This window comes from Vidua macroura, chromosome 1 (assembly GCF_024509145.1).
Source record: "Vidua macroura isolate BioBank_ID:100142 chromosome 1, ASM2450914v1, whole genome shotgun sequence".
Lineage (NCBI taxonomy): Eukaryota > Metazoa > Chordata > Aves > Passeriformes > Viduidae > Vidua > Vidua macroura.
In genome coordinates this window covers 14,475,293-14,489,859 of record NC_071571.1, presented here as the reverse complement: position 1 = coordinate 14,489,859, position 14,567 = coordinate 14,475,293, and the positions used below count along the sequence as shown (strand labels likewise).

At 39.3% G+C, this 14,567-nt stretch overlaps 1 protein-coding gene across 11 annotated transcripts in view; it reads right to left on the bottom strand.

The window, feature by feature from the left end:
- Positions 1-14,567, bottom strand: part of EPC1 (enhancer of polycomb homolog 1) — a 65,725-nt gene that overhangs the window by 27,013 nt on the left and 24,145 nt on the right. Inside the window, exon 1 of one of the 11 annotated variants that reach the window (XM_054000992.1) lies at positions 397-737. The exons of the other annotated variants lie outside the window; for them this stretch is intronic. The gene's annotated coding sequence lies outside the window, so the exon portion shown is untranslated. Of the gene's footprint in view, positions 1-396; positions 738-14,567 lie in introns of those variants that run through there. 11 annotated transcript variants of the gene reach the window in all.

Here is a 14,567-nt window from a genome sequence, read left to right as displayed (position 1 = left end):
TTAATTTTCACGAATAGCAGCTACCCGGAAATCTGCAATCATGGAGTCCCTCCCATGGTTTGGCAGTCTTCCCACAACTACTACCATGGGTCATCTCAGCTTATTGGGGTGCTTATTAAGGATGAGCTGTTCTAATATAGAATCAAAAGTCCTCTTCTATTATCTCTGGGAATAGAGGTATTCTTCCATGCCTGGGGCAAGGTTTCTCATCTCTCTCATTTCTCTCTGGATCCACTTCTCACTGGATCACAGCTACTTCAACATCTGCTTGCTTCAACAGGGGTGTCTCTGCTCATGGCTGTGGCTAGAATGTTACAGCCCCTCAATGTGTTCCAGGAGTTAGAGGGGAAAAAAAAATAGTCTGATGTATCAATTATAGCTTTGCCATAGCCTTACAAGAGAATTTCAGCCCAAGATTAAGGCACCTCCTCATTCTCCTCCCATCTGGGATTTGACTCCTCCTTCACAGGCCTCAGTGTTTCCATGTTGTTTTCTCTATGTGTCTTCACCCTTTCCTTTTCTCTCACTTGAGAGAGGATTGTTGTCTGCAAGTTTCATCCGTACACTGACAGAGTTGGTATCTTGCCCGGGCCTGCAGATGGTTCTACAATCCCTGCCGGGCAGCGGCCGCTCTGGCTGCTTGGCTGTTTTGCCGCCCCTGCCGCAGTCAATCCCAGCCGTGGGGCTGCAGGCCCATCTCTGTTCTTAGCCACATGATTTTTCCGTGGCACCGGCAGGAGCACCTGGCGGCTCCCAGCCGGAGCAGAGCCCAGCTCGGCCTGGAGCCGAGCAGAGCCAGCCAGGCCCGCTGGTCCTGGTTGGAGCTCAGTGGTGGTAGAGTCTCAGCCGAGCCATGCTGCGGGCTGGGCCAGCATCCAGTTACCTGTTCAAAGGCTGGAAGCAAGAGAATTTTTCCTGGAGTTTGTTCGTTTTTAAGTGTGATTTCACAGAGGCACATTCAGTTTTAAGTGGTTTAATATTCAATATTCAGAACTAGCCAGCTGATTGGTTTTGTTGAGTCTGGAGGAAGCTGCTAGCAGTCCTCACAGAGAATCACTTTCTGTAAGTGATGGATTTTCTCTTTAACTAAAAACCAAGCTATGCTAAACCACGACAGTAATACATATAAATCAGGTATGATTGTTAACTCTGAAAGCAGTATTTTTTAACAAGAAAGCATACTAAATATCTACTATTAACTAACACACTACAGCTTACAGTTTCTATTCTTCAGTCATTCTCCACTGTGATTGCACAGCTGATTACTCCCACCAAGAGGCAACACCTCATTCATTTGAATCCACAGGTTTCCATTTAAAAATGCAGTGGTTTCATTAATTTGTCAAAATTATTTTAAATTCAAATCCTAATCAAACTTTCTGGCTGCTTTTCATGTTACAGGAAGATCTGTGTGTAGATACTGTAGTCCCATTCACTCCGAAAACATCACCTGGCATTTAAAGACAGACCACCCAGGAAATTCAACAATGATTTCACTTTGTCCATCTATTTCGAGATACAGTTTTCCAAGCAGATTTATTTCTATTACACAACTGCTCCCATTCACTACATAACAGAGCAGTATCAAAAAGCCTTTTTTACACCACTATCCATTAGGTCCCATGCCCTGCCACAAAACGAAGTTCAACCGGGTTAACTGGGGTTTGTTCTTAAAAATCTCTTATTAGGTGTTCATAGAGATTAGTATCTTCCAGGTCATCATCAGGGCCAAATAATTTACATTATCACTATTCCTCCAGGAATTGCAGGTAAGATAACTTGCTTGTAACCCTCTAGCTTCCACCTTTTCAACAGTCTGTTGACTGTTATGAGGTTTTGGGTTGGGATTTTTTTTGTTTGCTTTTTGTTTTTGTTTTTTTTTTTTTTTTTAAGCATGGTTTAGTGCCTTTTCTCTTTCGCCTCAAAGATCATCTACCCCTCTGAAGTTCACAAATAGCTGTATAATTATTCCAGACTGTTTCTTTAAATTCTTGGCATGAATTTTAGATGGGTTAGTCAAGCTCAAAGACTATAATTTGTCATGTTAGAATGAAACTTATCTAACAGCCGCCACCACAAAGTTCAGTCTTGTGCCCCTTGCTGTCATTCCCCATACTACCACAGCCTTATGTCAGACTGAATCTATGATGACACCAATTCCACAAAAAGCCACAACTGTCCTGTTATTTCCCCTGAAAGCAATTAGAAACAATTAGTCATCTGAAAAATTGGCTCCCTGAACTGCCAGGGTGTATGCAAAGCACTGAGGAAATGCAGAAGAGAGAAAGATGATCCTCTTTGGCAACAGTTACCCATTACACTGGCTTAACTGCTTCACTAAATTTAAAAAGTCTTTTTAAAATTAATACCATCTCAAGTATCAAGTACAATCAAGAAAAACTTCCTCTCGCTACAAACATTCACAGAATATTCTCATCTTATTCTACACCTTCATTGGTAGATGGGTCTCACCTTGTTCCTTCTTTCAAGACATCCCTTTCATGTAAATACGAATTGTTCACATACTATTTTTTCCTATTAACAAGTTTCCACTTTCAGTGTAGTCACATTTCTTTCTTAATGTACTCTTCTGATTGAAACAACACTGAAATACCTGCATTTGTTTTACAAAAACCCTCAGCCTGAACTGCTTAACACCACAGCAGGCTGCTTCAAAATTTCTTCCCTTTCTATCCCAGCTTGCTTCCCTTGGATCTTTCACACATACCATTTCACAACATGTTCTTATTGAAGGGAGTTTATTCTCCCTGAAACTGCTTTGCACCTTTACATTTAACTATTTTTAACCTATTCGCTGAGCTTATATCCAGACAACCTTTCATTTTCAGTTGCTTTCTCTGCCTGATACAGAATGCCATTCTAATTACAATTTTAGGAGTCCTATAATGCTAATTTGATCCAGTAATTTCAGAAAAATGGTATTGTTCTTTAAACTTCATTCCTTTTACTTTTTACTAATGCTCAGCCAAATTTGCATTATAAGTTGAAGAGTTCATACAAGAAAATCCTAAAAATCTGCTCACTTTTCCCAGCACCCAAGTTAGTTTTCCATCAGGTTAGCATCCTATACTGGCTCACCATGGGGTCTGATAATCCCAGCAAAAAAAGGGATGCAGTGGGAGCACTCAGCTCATAGAAAGAGGGTGTCCTAGGAAAGGAGCAGCTTCATCACTCTTTATAACACTCAGCCAGAAACATGAACCAAGGGGCAGGCACTGACCTCTGTTCTCTGGTGACAAGTGACAGGACCTCAGGAACAGCTAGAAGCTGTGTCAAGAGAGGTTTAGCTTGGATATTAGAAAAAGGTTCTTCAGCCAGAACAGGCTCGTCAAGGAAGTGGTTACAGCACCAGCCTGACAGAGCTTGAGAAGTGTTTGGACAACACTCTTGGGCACATGGTGTGACTGTTGGGCTTGTACAGTGCAAGTCAGGAGCTGGACTTCATGATCCTTGTGGGTCCCTTCCAATTATGGATGTTCCATTATTCTATGAACTGCACATTATTCTCCACACTATAATCCTATCCAGAAAATTATTTGGACAGGTTACCAGATTACACTGTTAGTTGTTTAAATAACCAAAAGCTCGACAACCACCTTCCTCCCTTAGTTTTCCTCTAATTAAGAGAGTCTACAGGAAAAGCCCACCAAAACAGCAACTATTTTTTCTAACTGTGTAGAATGTAACGAAGTATGATGTGATTTCATAAGCAAAATTATGCATTGGCACTAACTGTCATTCTGTGGTCTTCCTTCCTATTAATTTTAGGATAGCGAGTTTATCCCCTGTATCCACTCTTAACTGCACACTAGTATCACCATACATGCTCCAAAATATCAGAGTGAAAGGACAACCTAAAGCAAGCTGACAGCAACAAAGGCACGAGGGAAATCAAAATACAGCAGAGCGGCACTCATTACAGACTGAAGGAACTAGAACTTGTGGTCAGTGCTGCTTTGTGGTGGGGCAGTAGGATCTCTCTCAACTGATAATGCAAGGATATAGGGCTAATTCTTTGTCCTAAGTTCAGTATTTGCATATTTGAAGCATTTCTAGCACAGTACATTCAAAAATCTGAATTACAATAATTAGAACACAAAAGAAAGGATACTGTGATTGTGGCTCAACCTGACTACCAGCAGGCACTCCTGCCTGCGAGCAGAAGCAAGCAGAAGCACAGCAACTGAGAGCAAGCAGTATTTGCCTTCTTTCACATTTTGGTAATACTTCTCAAATTTTTGGCAATATGACTGTGGGATTTTAAGTTACTTGCAGTTTCTAAAAGAAAACTGGCACTTAGAGAGAACACAGAGGTTTCTTTGGCAAAATATCTACTCTGCAGTACACTCTGGAGACCATATTCCAAGTAAGATAACCACAGTATAAGGCATTAAAAGACTAAGTGACATAACCCATCATAACAGTTGAACAAACCAAAGGGACAGAATGTATATTATCCTTTTAAAAAGACAACTGAAAAAAATGTTAATGCAGTAGCAATGAGTGCTTCTTCTCAAGAAATAACGGAAAAATCCACTTTTTTGTAATTTGTTTGTTTCCTCAAATAATTTCTCCACTTAATTCAAACTCCTTAGAAATAATAATTTAAGGCACATTTGCTTATGGAAATGACCAAAAGAGGCAGCTCTCAAGTCCAGTGTGCAGAACAGAAAGTCTCCCAATACTCCAAGCCTTACCCTAAGCAAGGGAGTGATGTCTTACCTGGGGGAAGCAGAAGGTGGGGTGGAGAAGTAAAAAGTTTTTAAAAGTACTGGTACTTCTAAAAGGCACACAGGACTGAGCTCAAGCCTGTGCAGATCAGAACAATATCTTTGCCTCTGAAACAAAACCTATACAAAAACACGCTACAACTGATTGTGTCATTACTGGGAACTAAGGCAAACCACTGTCCATCTCCTGGTCTCTGCAGAACTGCTGATTTACGTCAGTATGACTAGGCAAAGTCCTCTCACATCCATCCCTGACAGAAGTGCTTTCCCAATGCTACCACTTCACAGCACTTGTAATGTTTAAGGTGTAAGAACTGAAAGGGATACCAGTTTCCATAGACAGTTGTCAAGAAGTATTAGGTTCACAACAGTTACACTGAAACAGATTACAGCTGACACACAATCAAGGCCATACAAACTCCTAGACCTGTCTTTTTTAATACACATTTTACCTCCTAGCAGCTTATGTCAAAAAAAACCTCTAAACACACACCAAAAATCCAACAAAATTGTAGGTCATTTTTAACACAAACACATTACTCAAATCAAGTAAGAAAACATTAAGAACCAAAAAAATCAGAAGTTGTTCATCACGTCATCAAGAGGTAGGAAATTGGTGCTTGAGCAACCTGATTCCAGGCTTATAAAGTAAAGTTTCTTGGCTACTAAATCCACAGAGATGATGAAGGTTCTCACATCAGCAATACTTACTGAAAGAAGGGCAGTGGAGGAAAACACAGCACAATTGCTCAGAGACCCTGCTGCAGACCAAGACCTTTCAGGCTATCTTACTCCAAAACAGAGGAGGGACTGCTGAAGCATTTCTGTGACCTACTGCACACAAGTCACTCTCCAACCTCCACCTTTGCTTGTTCAGTCACCTACAGGATCCATATAAGGATCTCAGTAACCGGCAGGATCAGAGAAGACAGCTTCTTGGAAGTGTGATGGTCAAGTTAAGCTAGAGAAAATTTGTCTACAGATTCAATCCAATAAATCTGTCCACAGAGAAGACAGAAAGGAATAAAACACCTGAACTGGCTCATTCTCTTCACCTTCTCATCATGTTATCAGATCTTAGCTGTTCTGTAACTTACTAATCAGACAATTTATAGCCAAGATTAAGAGGAACATGAAGAGTAATACCAGAAAATTACGTGCAAAACAAAGAGGTCTGTATTTTTTTAATGTCATGCCTTATTCTGTACTCACATAATTCCTCCTCACTTCCTAGAACCAGCTCGGGCACTGGACTGGAAGTACTTTTCTGTGGTATTCAGGGGCAGTTAAACACCACCCTTACAGAGAAAGCTCACCAAGGGACAAGCAAGCACCAACAATGCTGCAAGAGAAATGTACAGAATGCACAGCCAGAACACAGAAGACATCTTAGAGCAATGCAAACTGTTCAAAGATACTTCCTTTGCATTACTCTTACCTTCAGGGCAGAAAGTGGCTCTAGTGGCTTCTAGTATGACTGAAAGCAAAAATGCTTAGTTGTTCCTGAACAGCAGCTCCACAGGTTATTACAGAAGCACTTATCACATACCACACACTGCTTTTAGTTCCTCACACGCATATGCAGTCACACCTAACTGCTTGCAAAACAACAAACACATTCTGACAAGTTTATTACAGCACTTGTTTCCAAACAACTGCTGCTGAAAAGTTCCAAACCTGACTAAGATTGTACTGATGTGGGCAATTTGAGTCTGCTTTGCAATGCACAGAAGTCTTCAATAGGTATTCTGGCACAAGATCAGTCTCTGAGTTACACTGATCCTTGACTGAGACCCAGAATCCAGCTCCTGAGTAACAGCTGATAGATCTGGCCTTTGATAATGAATGGCAAGGCAATAATTTTGTTGGTAAGCATAACTGCAGCTCTGACCCTCTTGAACAAATACATGAATGTCATGTAAGAGTTAGCAATAGTTTAAATCTGGTCACAAGAAGCCCATGTGATCAAAACAGGACAGAAATGGTGGGTCAGCAAAGCAGCCTTCCTTGCTCTGCCTATGATGGGTCCTAATGAAAGCAGTAGATCGCTTCAGTCTCTCATCTGGCCCACAAGCAATTGTAGCCCTCCTTCTATTATGACTCTCAGTATATATGGACACACAATGAACACCTTCTCATACCAACTGAAGCTGCCTGCAGATTCACCCAGACCACACAGCTTTACATCTTCCCTTCTGACACTCTTCTGTCAAGATCTGTCAATGGCCTGAATCATTCTACGCAGTAGAGAAAATGTTTTCTTATTGTTATAGCACAGCATGTCCCTTCATGGAGGAAAACTATGGGGGTCACTTCTGTTTATCAACTGATGTCAGCATCTTGAGTAGTCAGGTAAGAAGGATTCTACTGTAATCGCTATAATAATTATATCTCTGCTAAAATGCCAACTTAGAAGAGTTGCCTAGGTTTAAATAGCAATTACTCAATGAAAGTGGGATCTAATTTACTTCTAAAAATTCATGGGTTTGTAATTAACAAAGTATGAAAAAACCCTTGGTAATAATTATTAGACTTTTCTCTAGAACATGGGTCAGAAATGAGATCAGCTATACCACTCTGAGCATTGTAGTAGACCACTTTGCCCATGTTCAAGTCAGACATTTCTAAGAGCACTGATGGAGTCTGTCCTTCCATTGGAAGAAATCTTGCATCTGTATTTGTGGACTCTCAGCAGCAAATTACTTACAACTTAGAGGAAATTTTCACCTGCTATTCTTGTTCAGTGAATGGTGGTATACAGGTAAGAGGGCACATAGGACATTTGACCCAGAAATCTAACATTAGTACTAGAGCTCATGACAACACTAGAAGAAACGGAGAGCGATTTGTTATCCTGTTACCAGAAGACTGAAGTCAGTTTTACATTTTAAATTACTGTGCAAAACAGGCAGAAATTGAAGAAATTAATGAGACTGGCTCAAAACATGCCAGAGAGGATAAGATACACAACCTAGGAACCCTAGGAATCAGGAAAATTCAAGTATTTGACACATACATTAATTAGGCAGTATAGGTCATAAACATAATGCACCTCTATCTTTCCAGACACAGGTCCCATTCAGACCACCTTAAAAGACTTGTCTGCCTGCCAAATTGCCACTGCACAACATGCATTCAGAAGCACAAGTCTTGGTTTCAATTTGAAGTATTTCACTTAGGAATTGCAAAAGATCAAAACTGGCAGAAGGCACTAAACCATCTCCTCAGTGTCGATAATGGCCATGCCCATCCATTCTTCTGTAATCACTTTGGCTCTCATGAACTCCTCAGCCTTGGCAGCCTTGTAACCCACAGACCACAGAGAGAAGGGAACTTACTCTTAGGTGAGTCTTCTCCTCGTGAGCTTAATCAGTCCACAGGTAATGCAAAGACCAGGACAAACTCTAGGAAAACACTGGAACTACCTCTTCTCACTACAAACATTTAAACCAGCTCAGCTTGTCTCACACAACTTTGCCACACCAGACTTAACTGCAAACTTGTCCAAGAGCCCCTTCCTTACCTCAGCCTGCTGTTCCAGCTGTATGCTCATTTGAGACTGCAATGAATGAAAACTATTTCAGTCATCTATAGTAAACAAAGTAATTTTCCCTTAAGTAAGGATTCTAAAGAACACATGAAGATGCTTTTAATGGATTATGTAAATACATGTCCAGGGCATGACCTCCACACTGAAATCAGATTGCAACACAAAGTGAACTGAGATTTTATAGAGTACACAAGAATATAGCTTTCAGGATACAGTCTACAACTGGATGAGAACAGCTCTTGTAATTTAACCTTTCCTTTTCAGAGTTTTCAGCTATAATGCCATTTAGAACAGCCTGAATAGAGTTTTATAGCAAAATTATTCCCCCCTCATATGGGCTATTGAAGTGGAACTTCAAGATCATTTAATCAGTTGACTAATAATTGTATCAAGTTCCCAAGTTAAAGGATACCACTGCATCTACCTTGCTACTTGCTGAAAACATTTCTGTGCATTAGCAATACTTTGTAACTCAGATAATTTTGATTGGCAAAAGCTAACACCTGGATTCCAGCATTTTTATTAGTTACAGAGACTTGATACTACTGTTAAGTGTTATCTGAACAACAAGCAACATGGTAACCCAAGTTTGCCACAAACAAGTTTCTCTTCTGTTTCACTATTCTTCCAGGTGCAGAAGATACGCGCAGGGTTGTGTGTTCCAACAGAGACACGAGCCTCAACTGTTCCAGTTTTAAATCATCACTGAATACTATACATAGTACTGGGTGAAATTAAAGGCTGAGCTAAAAATCTACATTTCAATAGCCAGCAGAATTAGAAAGAAGTCAACTCAGCCAAGTGAATTTTTTTACATTTATCTCAGTTTTTTTCATAAACTATGAAAGACTATATGCCTATCACTGCTTCCACAGGCTTTGTTCTACAGATCAGGTTTTCGAATGACCCTCATTAAACCAACCCTGTTCTCCCTTTGCAGTTCAGACACCTCTCAATCAGGAACCACCAATCAACCTGGCAGCAGTGCACAGTGCAATCAAGACAGGTAAGACAAATGAATAAAGCCATAAGAGTCTGACTACCACCCCTATCTTGCCAGCATTAAGTTTACCAAGGGCTCAGAAACATTCCCTTTCACAGGCCACACATCAAACTGCAAAAATCAACAGTTTCCCAGATTTACATATGATCAAAGAGTTTGAAGAAAAAAGTCTAAAAACAGGATCTAGTTGATTTGGGGTTTTTCTTAGAAGTGTTAAAAATAGATCTTGAAAATTTTACCTACCTACAACTACTATTTTTCCCCTCAGAATTTGCAGTAAGATTTTAAAACTCAATGTTACCTACAGCTTGACTGTCATATCTCTGAACAGCAAATTGCACAACTATCCAAGGACTTCAGATAAACAAATGTTCAATCTGGTTGACTGGGGCAGCCTAAATGCCAGGCATCATTAGTAAGGAAACTCTTCACAGAATGCAGAAACATTTTTGGACACTTGCAAGACAAGTGTGCATTTTATCAGAGTACTACTTTGCCTAGCACCATCTCAAAAAGGAGCCCATGAGCATCATTACCAAGGAGAGTAAAAAAGCACAAAACCCACAGCCATACTTCCACAGCTGTTCTCTCTGAGCCACAAGTATCAGAACTTGGGAGTCTCATTTTAGTCTTTGTGTTTAGCAGTCCAATAATTTTTTTTCCTCTATGAACTCTTTAGGCCAGTATGCTCTATTCAACTTTAATGTTAAAGAGGCTTGAAAGAAACTCAATACATTTGCATCTTTATTTTTTATTCTTTTACCTTCCCCTTCAACGAAAAATGGCAATTAAAAAAACCCAAAAAAACAGTGAGTGAATAGGGTTTACACAGGATCTCTAGGACACAAAACGAAACCACCTGTACCTCCCCCTAAGACTGCTTCATTTACAGCACCCCTGTCAGGTTTAACTACCTCTTCTGTAGAGTTTCATTACCTCAAGCAGTCATTCACATTAAAAAGTAATAGAATTTAATTGGTGTTTCTAGTGAACATTATACAATAATATGGGGACAGAAAAACATTAAAACCATTAATAAGAAAACCAAGTATCAACATTTTCTAAGTTCATTCATTCATGAGTTGAGGCTCAGCACCTCATGTCAGATAAGAAAAAAGAAATTTGCCTTAAAACCTAAACAATCTAAGAACCTTTTAAGAAGTCACATGTGCATTCCACATAAAAAAACTCATATATAACAGTTTCATTTAAAAAATTCAAAGTAAAGAAGCTTCCAGAGTACTGCCTTAAACTATCAAGCTTATTAATGATTTCAAAAATAAACAAACAAATCTTTTTAACATTAACCACTTCAGTGCTATGGGGAAGAAAAAGTCTGCAGAAAAAGCATACAGTGCACCACAGCCGTGACTAAAAGCTAATCTATTAAACAAGCCCTTTTGCAGACTTCACCATATCTTTGTTTAAGTACTTTACTCCTCTGTATATCACAAAATGGAAATAAATTGCTATATAGTGCTGAGCAGAAATGTGAGCTGCATCAGGACACACAGGATGGCAGAGCACACCTAACCTTGTCTTTGAATAACTGTCAGTGCCAATGATATCAAAGTTCCTACCTCATACTTCTCCAAATTACAATTCTTGTTATAAGAAAAAAAAAAAAAGCATTGCAGATTGTAACTTAGTAAAAGCAGCTTTTTAATGTACCAAGACAGCAAGATATCAAGAAAGCTGATAAAGACATTTGAGAAAATTGAAGTAAGACCCCAACAAGTACAAACACCAGTAGAGACATAATTAAGCTTTACTACATAAGGCATCTAGTAAAAAAGAAATTTGCTTAGCAATTACTTAGAATTGCTCTAGCCAATTGCATTTTGTCAAAGTACATTCATGAAAATGCAAGTAAAGGCTACCCATACTTTTCAACTAAACACACTGAGCTTCCGTATTTGCAACACCAACAGATCAGCGTTTCAGGTCTGACGCCACAAAGGTGGGAAAGTGCTTCTCCAACAGTGACAGGTGCAATACTGAGTGACTTAAAACAGATTTTCCACTAAATCTATGTATTTCCTGCTATAGATGCCAGTCTTCAGTTTGTAAATCTGCATGTTTAGACACTTTGCTACATATCAATGCAAAGATGCTACCTAGAGCAGAGGCCTGTATGAGGCTGAAAAGCTTAGACAAAATACCAGCTTAAAGGTTTCCTGATCAGTAATGAACATTTTGAATTATAAACTCCTATGAGTCAGACACCAGTTATTCATTGTGCTTTGTAATCCCCAAGTTCATTTAGACTGCCTTTAAAAATGCAGGACAGACTAGCATTTCATATTCATGACCTTCTACCTTCAATTATGATCACGCCTGTTTTCAAGGTATAAACACTCAGCAACAAAGCAAAGTCATACACTGGAGAGGAGGAAAGGATTTCCTTAATACTTGTATAAGCTCAGTGTATTTCAAGTGACATTGTTATTCCCTCCGTGCACCCAGTGAGAGTTAAGTGTCTCTGTCCAATGTCATGTACAAGGACAGTCAGCCAAATTCATTGTTCCAGTCCCAACAGAACTGCCTGCTTGACCACTACATGTGCAGCTGCTCAATGGGCCAGTCCCAGCTGCAGGGGAATCAAGTTACAGCGGTATGAATATCCATGATGTGATGTGTCTACACAAGATAAGCAAATGTATCTACAAAATATATAAACATATTAAGCACAACAAACACATTAGAGACTGCTTTGTGCCCTTCTCAAACACTGAGTCTCAGAATACAGCTCATGTATCAGCAGAGAAACAAAGTTAAGAGGACTCCAGAAAATATTCTTATGCCAGACATGCTACCTGTTTCTCCCACCACGTGGTGCCACGCAAACTACCAGAGGCTGTGAGGTATTTGTACTTGCCATTAATTCATTATATCCCTTCTGTGCAAGGACTATTTTAGCTACATTAGCACATTGTGTTTTGAAAAATACCAACTTGACACTGCATACATTCCCAAAGAATAAAATTCAGAGCTGCCTAACATTATGCTTTTGAATTATCAACTGCAGCTTCAGCTTCATATTGCTTCCCACATTACAGTCACTGCAAGCCAAAGTAAGCTGAGGTTCTCTCAATCCCTGGAAATGCTACTCTTGCCAAAAACTGAGTCAGGACCTCAAGTTCCAATTCCACCTGTGCAGACAGTGCCATCTGCTAAACTGGTGTGCTTACTTCCTTCAAACTCTCAGCAATAAATCCCATCGAACATCCTTAGGTAATGTGGATGTGTATTTCATATTTAACAAATGTTAAGAGTTAACTTATCAGCCAGTATTTAACCCTATGAACTTCTGAAGGGAAATTACACTACAGCCTAAATCGTGCACACTCACTCTCCTTGGTAATGGTGGGAATAAACCACAAAAACAAACCAAACATCCAGCCAGTATAAACACAGTTGTGAACTCTACATACACACCTGACCACAATGCAAAACAATAGAGGTTAAGACACTCTCTCCAGCAAAATTAACGCTGAATCTTCCCCTTCCCTCTACTAACCAAAACAAATGCTTGTCATAGTGTTCCTCTTGAGCACAGGTCAAATAAGAAGGCAAACCTATTTTGCTGAGAGACAGGACAATGATTTTCCTGAGAAAATCAACACTGGAAAACATTCAAATTATTATTTTCCAGAAAATTACACCAGTGAAATCACAATTTAATACAAGCCAAAATAAAATGTCAGATACCTCCCTACTTTAATTTTTAAAATTACTGAGTTAAGTCAACTTCTGGATACAATATTTAAAAATAATCAGGTTACTAAATCACACACAGGGACCTTTTTTACCTGATGAAATGAATGAATAATGAACAGGTTGATGACTTGGTTTCACAAGTTTGTTTTTTGATAGGCTCTCATTTACCAATGAGACTATCTATGAATATTTTTCTTACTGCTTCAGGATGGCTTCAGAATTTCATACTATCCTGCCACACAATACCAAAACTGTTACCTTCTGATGAGACTTGTTCCACAACCTACCCATGACAGCAATTCTTCAAAGTTAAAGCTAGTAGATGTTTTTTTCCTCAGTAACAGAAACTTATTAGGACCACTCCAGAGCTTCTCTTTCCTCACCAGCTTCCCCAGCAAGGTTTTGTGTTTATTTCTAGGACATTCTGCAGCCCATATCCCCATCACTTAAAAACAGCTAAAGCCCTCAAAGAAAACATTTCACAACTACCGGCACAAGGTCCTTTCGCAATGATGCTGTGCAAAACCAGGCCAGATATAGGGGTTTAAGCATTAACAGCAACAAACAACGTATTTTCTGTTCTAGTCCAAGATGTGCCAATTTTTTTCCAATATTCTAAACTTCTTTGCAAAACCAGACACCTCAAAGGAAATAATTCTTCAGAGGAAGGCTGAGAGCATGAACATGCAACAGAAATTTCTGTTAATCAATCTTATCCTACAGCTCTGGTAAAGATTGATTAGACAGAGGTCCTTTGTAAACCTGCATGTTTCACTGATTTCCCACACACACTTCCGTCTCACAGAACAAACCTTACATTATTGACAAGAAAAGGGAAGCTGTTTTACTTCAGTTTTAATAGCTCAAGTTCCTTCACCTCATGCGTTCAGCAAGAGCATAAATTCTTGCCTATTGACTTGAAGTACTGTGAAAAACATCAATTCCCCAAGAGGGATCATATTAAACTACCTTTAATCCTAATACTTGATCAGTCTCATTTTGTACTTGGCCTACTTCAAGACCACAGCATCTTCATCAGAAAACAAAGCAAGTACACTGGTATTATTAATAACTTCCTTCTAACTGAACAAGATAAACAGCAAGAGAAGGGCAAGCAAGGTCATCATCTTTGGCATGAAAGCAAAAAAAAACCCAAAACCTTAAGAACCAGAAAAGAGTACCTAAGTGCATCTGTAAGTATCTGAAAGATCCAGCACTTCTGTATAAGTAACCTGCTTAAAGGATTCTGAACATAATACAGAACATTCTGTAGGATGCAGATTCATTGGCTCTTACCTGTAGCCTTACTCATTAACTTTCCAATAAAACCACCATGTTGTCTTGAATTCAGCTTTTTAACAAGATATATCAAGATCTTGGTTACTGAATTATAAGTATTCTAAGTCACACTGCAATATCCCAAAAATCTTATTCTGAAGCCAGTTCCTATTTTCTGCCACTCTTTTCAGAATTCTTTCTTGTATTTAAGTACTGAGAAAAATCAAGTACCAAAAAGGCACACAGGACATGTCCTGCTGAAATA